Source organism: Phascolarctos cinereus, unplaced genomic scaffold (genome assembly GCF_003287225.1).
Source record: "Phascolarctos cinereus isolate Bilbo 61053 unplaced genomic scaffold, phaCin_HiC Scaffold_1;HRSCAF=81, whole genome shotgun sequence".
Lineage (NCBI taxonomy): Eukaryota > Metazoa > Chordata > Mammalia > Diprotodontia > Phascolarctidae > Phascolarctos > Phascolarctos cinereus.
The window spans coordinates 223,787,044-223,800,257 of record NW_027555514.1 but is presented as its reverse complement, the minus strand read 5'-3'; the positions used below and the strand labels follow the sequence as shown (position 1 = coordinate 223,800,257).

General features: G+C 35.6%; 1 protein-coding gene across 9 annotated transcripts in view; it reads right to left on the bottom strand.

Moving 5' to 3' along the window:
- Positions 1-13,214, bottom strand: part of SLC16A7 (solute carrier family 16 member 7) — a 240,717-nt gene that overhangs the window by 127,052 nt on the left and 100,451 nt on the right. For 6 of the 9 annotated variants that reach the window (XM_078146074.1, XM_020990157.2, XM_078146076.1 and 3 more), the window contains one exon: positions 9,655-9,705. The exons of 1 other annotated variant lie outside the window; for it this stretch is intronic. The gene's annotated coding sequence lies outside the window, so the exon portion shown is untranslated. Of the gene's footprint in view, positions 1-9,303; positions 9,372-9,654; positions 9,706-13,214 lie in introns of all 9 variants that reach the window. 2 more of the 9 variants (XM_078146080.1, XM_078146078.1) reach the window with 1 other exon arrangement.

Genomic DNA, 13,214 nt, shown 5'->3' with positions numbered 1-13,214 from the left:
AATTAGGTCTTACTGTCTATGCTCAAAGTGCTGATTTATTGTTTGAATAAAAAAAATCATATTCGCTTCAGAATAAGTAGATGTCAAATATACTGTCAGAAAAGGATACAAAATGTGTCAAAGTTACTTAAATCATTCTAAAAGCAGCCAAAAGCATAGTACAAGGAGTTTTTATTGACTAGTGGATAATGCTTTGCCCTCATATTTTAACTTTAGCTTAAAATTCTGGTTTTATTGTTACAGAGATTTCCCACAAGGAAACACCCTCTACCAGTCTAGTTGAAAATTGTTCTGCAATCTAGATTCTCAGAGAGTTATCTGGGTCACAGAGTCAATGTGCATGCACATACACACATATATACATGTATACATGTGTGTATATGATGTGTATATATATGTGCATATAATGTGTGTATGTATATGATATGTGTGTAAGTATTTATGTGTGTGTAGATATATATGTGATTATGTGTCTTGTAAACATATACATATATATATGCATGTGTGTGTGTGTGTGTGTGTGTGTGTGTGTGTGTGTGTATGTGTACATACATATGGATGGATGTATGGATACAGGTGGGGGAACAGGTAGGTGGTATAGTGGATAGAGTGCCAGGCCTGGAGTCAGGTATACTCATCTTCATGAGTACGAATCTGATCAGATATTTACTAGCTGTGTGACACTGGACCAGTCACTAAACCCTGTTTGCCTGTTTCCTTACCTCTAAAATGAGCTGAAGAAGGAAATGGCAAACCACTCTAGTAGCAAACCCCAATTGGAGTCTTGAAGAGTCTGATGGAACTGAGATATCTGAACAACAACAATTTTAATTATATTTATATCTAATTGATCCATCTCAGCGGAAAGACTTGAACTCATCACTTCCTAACTCTGAGGTCAGCTCTCTATTAATTAAATTAGGCAGCGTCTTTCCTTTAGGATAATGTATCAAAATAGGGGGAAAAAATAAAATACTCCATCTTGCCAGATAGTGAAACTGAGGCACAGAACGGTCAAGCTTAATGTCACAAAATCACTAAGTCAAAGAGATGATAGTCAAACCCAGGTATTCTGACTTTAATCTTGGTAAATTGTACCACTACAAAGCACTGTCTTGTCTGAATTTTGGAGGATATTAAATATTGTAGAGTAAAAATTATAAAATTTTAGACAAATGTAAAAAACTAGCTTCAAGGTGTGATATCCCACCTTTACATATTTATAAATTATGACAACCTCAGAAAAGATGTTGCGACATGCAATACTAGATATTACATGTATGTCAGAGATTTGCTACAATTCAAGTGACTCAATATTCAGTCACTCACAATACAGAACATAAGCCTGTTTTGTATCAAAATAAAAGAGGTATTAGTTGTTAGATGTCCTATAAGGACATTCACATTTAATGTTAACCTTCTGTTACATTGTTATAGCTAGACCCCAATTAAATCAGTCAATCCCTCAGTAAGCATTTATTAAGTACTTACATTGGAATTGGCACTGTGGAAATAAAGAGAAAAAATGAATTATACTTTTATTTGTAAATAACTAATGAACCAAGTATTCATTGTAGTCTGTGCTCAGCAGATCTCTGACTAGAGTGGGGTCATTAAGGTTTTGCCCTCAGTATGCTGAAATTTAGAAGACAACCATTCTTCAGTAACATAGAAACAACAGATCTTTGTACCTAATTAACATGAAAAAATTAAAATAAGAAACTGATTGATATCCCGGAGTGACTCCCCTCACCTAGTGGTCTTATGTCTCACATTAGTTTTATAACTTCTCAACTGAATTTGTCCCCAAAAAAGGAGTTGTTTTGAGCATTTACTTCATGATGATTCCCTCAGGCACTTCCTAAAGCTTGCCCTGGGCACTAAAATTGCCAGTCAAGGTTTCAGTTGAAGTTGAATCCTATATCCTGTCTTCAAGCGACTAAGCACATCTCGGCTCAGGAGAAACTAAATGCATGTCCCTTAAGTCTGCACCTGTCTCAATACATGTGCACAAGCACAAGATCTCTCTCTCTCTCTAAGACACACACACACACACACACACACACACACACACACACACACAATTTCCTGCTTTAACTAAATTGAGCAGTCAATTCAGTCACTTTTTCCATCAGGTTCTAGAATTGTTTTGCCTGGATTAATCATTCAATTGACTACTATTTTGTGATTGAATTGATAGTACAGATTTCTTGTTTGGGTTTCATTTAAATACAGGCTATTTGTTCAGGAAGTCATTGCCACCTTGAAAAATTGTCTATAAAGTGAATGACACATTTCTTTTTTTAGTACCTTCATGATTTAATGCTAAGTGCCCATTCCTTAGAATCAGCAGATTTTGTGATTTTATGCATCATGCTGGTGACCTTCTGTGTAACCTTAGAAAGTCACTTCAATTTTCTGATTTTTCATTCTCAGATATATTTATTGACCTTAGCACTGAGAATAAAGTATTTTTATGAGAATAAATGGGTAATGGTAAGCCAAACAGATGTTAAATGCAGAAAAAAAATACTGAGTTTATGAATAAAGAGACCTTCAATGTGAATTTCTTGTAGTATCTTATCTTACAATATCTTATCTCCTCGATTAATTTACAGCATGCTTATCTTGCTGAGTTTACATTGCTTCTAGATAGAAGACCCACGCAAATCTTCCATTTGATATTCATTGGTATTTAATTTTACCTTCAATGATTTTATCTACTTTTATTGTGCACATTTTCTTCCACCAAGTATACTTCTGCTGAATTAGCAATGATTTTTATGTAATGGCATTAAAAAGGAATTATGCAACTGAGTTCCACCAAATCAGTTGAACTGAAATCCCACAGAATGCATTTTGTACACAGGTGACAGCTATATAACTAATAAGGGTTTGTTTGGGGACCAAGAATATATGAAGAAAAGAAACACAGAGTTAGGAAATAAATGGGGAACCAATATAAATAAGACAGCTTCTTCGAGAGTACTGGATGAATTCTCTTTTGTAATCTTAGTCCCTGAATGGGGAAGTTTTCTACTCTTGAAAAGCTTTATGGGGGCAGCTAGGCAGCACAGTGGATAGAGCACTGGCCACAGAGTCAAGAGAACCTCAGTTCAAATCCAGCCTCAGACACATAACACTAACTAGCTATGTGACTTCGGGCAAGTCACTTAACCCTAATTGCCTCACCAAAAAACAAACAAACAAAAAATGAAACAAAAAAAAGCTTTATTCTAGAAGAATGAGAATGCATAAGAAAGTTTCAGTCATCTTCAAAACTAAAAGTTTTTTTATTTTTAAGAAGGTTAATCATATGAAATTTGAAATTGAGAGGGTTGGATCTGCTGACCTTTAAAGTCCCTTCCAGATCTAAATCAGGAATATTAGGATCCTAAGCATTCATTAAAAAAAAAAAGAATAAAAATATTTTGCTTCATTGGGCAATAAATAGGATACCTATTTCTAAAGGACTGATTGGACTAGTAGGCTTCAGTGAATCACTGAAGAATCTGTCATGGCTTCTCCATAGAAAGCATCACACACATGCACACACACGCACATACACACAACACATAATACATATCTATCATATAGATACAAATAGATGTAGATGTGTATATATGTGTGTGTGTGTGTGTATATATATACATATACACACACACACATATAGATAGATATAGATGTAGATATATAGATATCTCACTACCTAGGTTGGTAGATTACTTCTAGGGTTTCATGACAAAGAAAAAGTGACTGAGGCAAGAGGCAAACTGCAAGTAAGTGTTAGAAGCATTATTTGAAGCAAGGTATTCCTAACTTTAAAGGCAGTTTGCTTTAGTGTATAGAAAGCCAGCCTCAATACCAGAAGACCTAGGTTCAAGCCTTGTCTCTTACACATATCAGCTCTGTAACCCTAGAAAAGTCATTTAACTTTTCAATGCAAAGAATATTTACATTTTGATGAGAAGATACCAATCTGCGTTGGTAGAGGGATGACCTCACTTTGGAGTTCCTTGCTATAGTCTCTAATCCGTATTGCTCACTTCAAGCCTAGAATTCTACCCATTCTGTCATCTCAGACTTTTGAAAGACCCAGTAAAACTCTTACACTAGTACTGTGTTTAGTTAAAAGTAGAAAAAAAAACAAAAAAAGTATGTGAGAAGCATTGTGCTAACCCTGAGTCTGGAATCTTGGAGTCACCAGTGCAGGGAAATGGATAATTTCCTGTTATCTTCTTTTTCTACATTACAAATATGTGGGTTATTGAATTCTGTTGAGAATCTTTACACACAAACCTCTAATATGGTCAGCAAAAGCCTGGGAACCTGAGAGGGGCCCTAATGTTTTTGTAAGAGATACTGGATCTCAAGGGGAAAAAAAAGTTGGTTTTTTTGGAATAAGCTACTGTCCTAGGCTGATGTGGGGAAATAGGTTAGAAGTCGAGATGAAGAGATTTGATTTATGGATATGGCACCCTCAGTCAGCATCACAAACCGACTCTAATTTGCTATTAAATTACCTATGGCCAGCTTTCCAATCTGTCAGCATCTTTGCCTTTGAAGGGCATCCTTTCTCTCTGGTATTCTCAGAACCTACTCTATCTCTTTCTCTCCTCAAGTACTTTTATTAAGGGACTGTTCTTTTTTTTTTCTCTTTCTCAGAAATGTTTGTGTTGCTTCAAACTACTTTTTACTGTGTTTCACACAAAAAGTCTTTTTTTTCTGTCCCTTTTACCAAATAAGAAAGGGCAGTCCCTTACAAATGTAAATGAAGAAAACATTAAAATGAACTGCTTCCTTTTTCAGACGAGGAAAGAGAAGTTGAGAAAGATAAAGTGATGTTGCCAGCATTGTACTAGGTCCCAGGCAGTAGAGATTGGAACAAAAATCCTTCAGTGCCAAACAGAGCACTTTTCCCAATGTACAACACTAATAAGGATGAAAAAGCCCAATATTTTTATTCATTCTTTTATTAGTGGTTTGAAATTTACTGCATTACTTTATTTGTACATAGGTGGGTATAGTGAATAGAGCACTGGGCCTGGAATCAGAAAAGGCCTTAGTTTTAAAGTAGCCTCAGAAACTTGCTAGCTGTGTGACTCTGGGCAAGTCACTTAACCGTTGTCTGCCTTGTTTTCTTTAACTATCAAACAGAGATAATAACAACTACCTCATGGGGTTGTTGTGAATATCAAATAAGATCATTATAAACCGCCCAGCACATACTAGGTGCTTAATAGGTGCTTATTCCCAAAAGATAATAAAAAGATCATTGATTTCATATCATATCAATAGTGATTCCATGGCCACCCTTGTATGATATAAGCTGACTTTTGATCCAAACTACCCCAATTTGATGAAGAAAACAAAACAATAATGCTAACAATAACTGTAATTTTATAGCACTTTGAGGTTTGCAAGGCACTTTTCATATGTTATGTTACTTGATCCTCACAGCAACCCAGTAGAGAGGTGTTATTATAATCCCATTTCACATGAAAGAAATTAGGTAACGTATCCAAAGTCATACAGATAATGAATGCCGGACACAGCATTTGAACTCAGGTTCAAGTCTAGTGCTTTATCCATTGGACAACCTTGTAATATGAGCTTCTTGTGGCCAAATATCATGTTTTTAACTTTCCTTTATATCCTCAGCACATAGACTAGTGTCTAACAGATAGTAAGAGTTTAATAAAATTAATTTACTATTTCTACTTAGGAGAGTGGTTCTGAACTTATGCAAGATTTTATTCCCTTTTTTAATGTCAAAAAACTTTTATAGAATCCCACATTATAGTAATTTCCTATTAGCATCTAAGAAAATAAAGGATAACAAGAAGTTATTTATCCTGAATTCAGTAACAATTTTAAATGAATTTGTTTTTTTTTCTTATGAGACACAAATTAAGCATCAGTAGTCTAAAACTGCCAAAATAAAATTCATTATTCTTAAACATAATTTAATGAAGCTAAATAAAGACCAAACTGGGCAGTTCAGTGGTGCAGTGAACAGAGTGCTGGGCCTGAAATCAGGAGGACTTATCTTCCTGGGTTCACATCTGGTTTCAGACACTTCCCACCCCAACTCACCAATGGGTTTGAGGTCCATCAGTTAGTTACCTTCAATCTGGGTTAGCCAATCCATCCAGACTGTTTACTAGGTTGTGGCCACTGTGCATGCCACAGCTTCTTGGAGCCACAGGTGAGAATTGAGTGTCAAGTAGACATCAAAGGTAGATGAGCAGTCCTGAAAAGGGCTCAGCAAGCCCTCACACCAGAGGTGCTAGTCCTGCTTGAACACTCCATTTACCCCATGTGTATATGTATGTAGGCATATAAATATAAATTCACACACACAGTATCTTTTTATTTCAATTCTCTTAATTGTAGCATTTTTACCCATTGAAATTTTTAACTAATAAAATAGATTGATGTCAACTTCCTTTGGTCCTCAACAGAACCAGAACTGACCTGATTACTCTATCTAGTCTTGCTTAATCCTTCTTAAGAATAAAGGGTAGATAAATATTAACATGGTAATGTACAGCTTAAAGGATACGATTATAGGAATTGCATTCTATTGACAAGTTTAAACTATACTAGTTGTACATTAAGAAGCAACAATGCACTCATGTATTAAAAACCATTAGGTTCATAATTTTTCTTAATTACATTTTTACTTTTTGCTATTCTAAATCTGACAAGCATCAATAAATATGAACATTTCCATATACAAAGAACAGAAAAAAGAGTTGCATATGAAATTGTGAATTATTCATGTACTTTTTGGATTTTTTAAAGTCTATTGAGTACTTAATTACAAATTAATTCATTACAAAGCTACATGCAAATTATATTTAATTATAAAGCTGCCCTGCTAGTTTGTTTCTCCTCTTAAACTATCTTTGCTTCTCTTTTGTGCATTTAAATGCTTCATTGATGTGCTTTCCTTTTTATTTTTTCATCACTCTCTTATCCTTCCAATTCTCTAGCAAATAAATAATCAAATGAATAAATAACCAAATATTCTCCCTAGAAAATATCAGCATAGTCAAGCAAAATAAACCTATAAATTCCTCCATGTACAAAAAAAAAATTCACAGATTTTTAGAATAGGAGTGGATCCTAAAGGCCATTTAGTCTAACTCTCAATTTTTTTTTTCTCCAGAGCATATTTCTCCAAAGCATGTTTCTCTTTTGGCTAGCAACCCTGAAGGTCTTCCCCTCCCAGTTTGATTATGATTAAAGGGGCCATCCCTTGACTCACTTCTTAAAGAAGACTATTCACTGAATGGGTGTTGTTGCCTTACTCAAAGAGAGAAACTGAAAAGACCTTAACTTAAAAGAGCCAAGGTCTCCCATTGCATCTTGGGCCGTCTCCAGAGGTCCTGATGAATATCTGGCCATTGTACCCAGATGACTGTGAAGGAGAAAGTGAGGTTGGTGACCTTGCACAGCCCTCCCTCACTCAAATTAAAGTCAAATACAAGTCATGTTATCACCTCCCTGATATCATGGTCCTCTTCGAGAATGAAGGACAAACACAACAACCACCTAATTTTATGGATGGAAAAAAAATGAGGCTCACAAGGTTGTAAGTCATCTGTCCATTATTAACTAACTAGTAAGTAGGAGAGTCAAGATTTAGTCCCAAATCTTCACTTTCCAAATCTAGCACTCTTTCTTTTATACTGCATTGCCTCTCAATTACTCTAAGTATATCTGTAGATAGAAGCAGACAACCTTTATGGTCCCATAGAGTTTTAAAACTATTATTTCATGAATTATAAAAGATCACATACTTTTTTTCCATTAACAAGAATAGAGGAGCTCCCTAAGAAACACATTTAACTACATTTGTCTCCTGGTAAATTTAAGAATTAATAATCATTATTGTTGAAATTATATTTGAAAGAAATATAATTGGAGAAGTATGGGTGGAACCACTGAGGAATTAACATTACTACTGAGCTTCTAGTGTTTTACTTGCCTTTGTTACCCAAGGCTAAATTCAGTCATAATAAGATCTTTTTATCCTTGGGCCCTTGCTGAATGAGTCAAGGTAAAAATAGTCAAGTTTGGAACATGCTTAACTCTTCATAAATTTTGCCAATTGACGAGTGTATTTTGCCCATGCCTTGGAGACAGGTATCTACAGGCATTGTGAGCTCAGAAGACAATGAGATAGCATTTATAGACAGACTTTTTAGCTCTAAAGTATAAGGTTAGATATAGATATACACACACACATATACACATATACATATACATACATATATACATACACACATATACATATATGTATACATGTATAGGTATATGTGTATGTATAGATAGATAAAACATCTATTTAATAAAAGCACATAAAAGTATATCCTAGGTAAAGTAGGGAGGCCCATTATTTCCTTGTCAGCTTTGACTATCATATTTGTACTCCTTATCTTTTTTCCCTGAAGCTGATAGAGACATATATTCAAGCATTTTGCCTGTCTTGAAAATGTTTTCTCAGATATTTCTAGAATTACAGAACCCAAGAATTTGGGAGAACTTGTAGTTTATTCTCTTCATTTTATTATGGACACTTTAAAGGTAATAGAAACCAAGCTCTTCTCTCTGTCTGCCTCTGTCTATCTCTGTCTCTATCTGTCTATTTCTGCCTGTCTCTCTCTGTCGCTGTCTGTCTGCCTGTGTGTGTGTGTGTGTGTCTCTCTCTCTCTCTCTCTCTCTCTCTCTCTCTCTCTCTCTCTTTGTTTGTCTGTCTGACTCTCTCTTTACCTCTCTCCTCTCTCCATCTCCCTCTCTCCCTCTCCATGTATGTATATATGTATACACACATGTGATAGCTTGGTGTCTGTTACCTTTAGAGTTCTGTCACTAATAAACCATGTTGTTAATAACATAGAAAAGCTGATATTATTTACTCTCTAATCAGAGTAAATGTGTGGGTGACTCTCTAATTGGTAAAACCAAATTATCTGAACTGTCATTTAAACTTAATTGTTTTTGTTACTGTTTATCTTTACCATTGTTGAGCACAATTATTTATTCAATATTATAAGATGTGATTTAAAATGGAACAAATTAGGTAAACTTTTTAAAATTATTAACCAGAATGAAATACAAAGCAAATATTTCAAGTCAGGGAAGAAAAATCACTCTTCTCTACAGAAAGTTCTGGGATAAAACTCTTTTGGTTCTTATCCCAAACAAGACTTGACAGCTAAGCAATTCAGAAAATTATTTTGTACTATTTATATACACAACAGCTTGTGCTACAGCTGAAACTCAGAAACTTACCTAAACAAGAATTGCAGATTCCTGCCCTTTACCAGAGCCTTAACTCTGACATTCATATATCATAGAACCTATAGGATAGAGAGAGTTTTTAGCTAAGTCAGATACCCCAAAACTTACTGACACTGAATGTAGGTACTTTCCCTCCACCATATCCTTACCTGAGTTTGAAAACAAAAACAGACAAAAAACACCCAAATCAAATCTCTTGTCTATTAAGTGGAAAATAAGGAGTTGTTTTATTTTTTTCATAACAGTAAGGAAGTTCAGATGAATTGAGTGCAAAGCCAAATAAACACCCAAAATCCCAACTTAGTTCTAATAAGAGCATGATCTGTAGAATTCAAAAGTTACCTGAATGAAGAGAGCTCTCCAGAGACTGCCACTTTTCTCAGCTGCTCAAAGCTAAGGACAAAAGAAGCCAATCATTAACCTTTAGCCAGCAGCAAACTTACATACATTTCTCAAGAGCCTCTGTGCCCTTCATTCTCTTTCCCTTCAGATAGGGGAAAGGTGGTAAACTTAGCTTTTTCAAGGACTTGTCCTGGCAAGTACTATTAGTACATGCTTCCACTTTGACAAACTCAAACTTAAATTATATCCTAGGCAAAGTAGGGAGGCCCATTATTTCCTTCTGTCAGTTTTAGCTACCATATTCATACTCTTTATCTTTTTTTTTTCCTTGAAGCTAATAGAGACATATCTTTAAGCAGTTTACCTGTTATATAAATGCTCTCTCAGATATTTCTAGACTCACAGAATTGAAGAATTTGGGAGACCTTGTAGTTCATTCTCTTCATTTTATCATGGAGGAAATTGAAGCCTAGAGCAATGACATAACCTTCCTAAGGTCACAAGGAAAATTGCACAGCCAAGACTGAAATCCAAATCTTCCAGTGCTGAGTCCAACATCCTTTCTACTGCTCTACTGTGAAATGTATTACAGTTCATTCATTTTCCCCCAAATAGCCTTTAAAATGTGTGTGGCAGGTTAACTCTTGGAGTATGCATGCACTAAAGAGACCAAAGTTTCAGGGCTAGTTTGCTCTGTGCCTGGATGCCTTCAAGAACAATTAGCTTCAATCCATTCCACAACATCTAATCTCTGGCATCTATGTTGCAAATGCATGACTTTGGTCACAGTGGCCTTTTATCTGTTCCTCACACATGACTCTCCATCTCCTGCCCTGGGACTCTGGTACCAGCTTGCTTCCATGCAAAGAACGCACTTTCTTCTCACCACTACTTCTGAGACTCCTCATCTTCCTTCAAGATACAGATCAAGAACTACCTTCTACATAAAGCTTTTTCTGATTTCTTCAACTACCAGTACCTTCTCTCCCAAACTATGCACACCCTATTCACATGCTACATTATATTATCTGAGTCTCACAATGATCCTTAGAGATGGGTACTATACATATTATTATACTCTTTTCAAATATGAGAAAACAGAAAGCTAAAATGTCTCATTCATTGACCACCTGGCTACTCAATGTCAGAGACAGAATTTCAACTTTGATCTTCCTTATTTGGGAATTAATTCATGATGCCATATTTCCTCCTATTATATGCTATACTCCCCCCTCCCATACAACATACTCCCTCTCCCTATAATTATAAACTCTGTAATAACCGATATTCTTTTTTTATTCTTCTTTGCATCTCTAGCACCTATTGCTCACCATACATCTACTAAGTAGGTACTTGATAAATACTTAATGAATTGAGAAACTAACATCAATAAGGACATTATGAATGGAAAAAGAGGTGATCTGGACATGTAATAAGAGGGGAGGATGGATAATCAAGGAGCAATCTAAGAGCTTCAGTGCCACCATAGATGATTTTTAAAATGGAGGGTTTATGGAAGGACAATAATGAGAATGAGAAAGCATGGAGTTGGAAGGGCTTGCGATCTAAACTGGAAGAATTTGAACCTATAACAACATCACAAGTCCTCAGAATGTAGGAAAAACATTTCTAAGTAGTTTGTACCTCTTTATCCTTCCAGTTGATCCTTGAAAGCTCAGGTATTAGTCACAGAAAAGGAGCTGATAACAAGGTGTTAAACTAGCTAAAAATGCAGCCTCATCTTCCAGAAGAAAGAAACATTTGACAAATCCTTGAGTGTTTTAGAAAGTAAACAATCAGGTATGACTACGAACCAATAATAATAGGCTGTGCCCCCAGATAACCCTTAGAAATCACTCCATGTGGAAGCAAGAGAAGAAGAGAAACCTGATTTCTTAGGACCTTTGATGAAAAAGCATAGATCTGGAAAAAGGAAGATCATGAAAAGTGATGCACACAGCATGATCAGAAGTAATTACTAGAAAGAAAGGGACCAAGCCTGAAACTTAGGCTTGATTGGCCCATTGAGCCAATGGGAATGAGGAATGTTGGTCCAGATGTGGTATGTCTAAAACCTCCATGGACTACAGACTCCAGGGCAGTGATACACTATTTTTTTCCCCCACCTTCTTAGGCTTTTTCCTGGAAACCTTAAAGCTTTCCCTCTGGTCACACGGAAAGTCTGTTTACTTTTCTTGGTTTTAGACATTTTCTCTCTCTCTCTCCCCAAATTCTTTGAAACAGTTTCCAAGGACAGAGATGTAGAAAATCATGTATACAACAAGTCTTTGGGGGAGAAGAAAAAAAATGAGTAATTGGACAACTCTGCTCACTACATATCCTCACTACTATTACGTTAGCAAAAGTTAATGTTTTCTCATTTATCGTTTGGAGGGAATTACTGACAATGAAGGTGAAGGGAATAAGCATTTATATAGTGCCTACTATGTGTCAGTAAAAGTGCTGAGCACTTTTAAAAATATTATTTCATTTGATCCTCATAACTCACTCATAGGTGCTCTTATTATTGCCACTACTTTCTTACAGTCAAGGCAAATGCGGGTTAGGCAGTTTGCCCAAGGTCATGCAGCTGGTGTTTGAGGCTGGATTTAAACTCAAGTTTTCCTAATTCCAGACCCAGCACTCTCTATCAACCATGCCATGAGCTAAACAATTAAATTTTTTAAGGTATTATTCCCAAGTCCTATGCCTCATTTCTGTCTTCTTTAATGAGATTTTGAATAGTTATTACATTGTGTCTAAGTAGGGGGAAAAACAGGAAATGATTTGTGCCAAACAATAACAACAACAACAATAAACCCTCCTGTCTAAAAAATACAAGAGTTTTTAGGACAGAAAAACCTAGGGAATGTGGTTTGTATCTTGAAGTTTTGGTCACCATTGTCAAAACTATGAAAGTTAAGTAAAAACAGAGGGAATATCCTCAGAAAAAAAGTAACCTATGATGAAAATTTCTCATACTTTTTGTCAAACTGATCACTTGCTTTTATTTTCCTAGGAAGACTATTATCTTAACAGCCATAGAATGATATGAGCCCAGAATCCATCTTCTTTTTTAAAAGATAGTATTGAGGTATGGGGTAGAGCCTAGGACTCATGGTCAACTTAAACAACTCAAGTTTTGTTTTGATTTATTTTCCCCTGATGTCATGAACTAATACTTCCTCAAATCTCTGCCAGAAAAGGGAAACTGATTGCTTCTGTTGTTACAGCTATTGATGAAAAAACAGAAGGAGGGAAATTTTTTAGTCAAATTCCCTTACAAAAAGAAACCCATCCTCAATAAACAAGTTGCCCCGTATAGAAAGCACTGAGTTTCATTTCACCAAAATGCATATGTCCAACCATTTGCAGTCATTTTCCTTTTTGCAAACAACAGAAACATTAATGGAACTGATCAACTAAAGAGGTACTTGGTAAGCACATCACCCACTTTGGAACTTCTGTGAAACAGGCTGTCATCCAGTCTCAGAAGAGAATGCTAAAGAGTTAATACAGCAAGTTTGTACAAAGAAAAGCAATTTAGCATATCTTTAGGA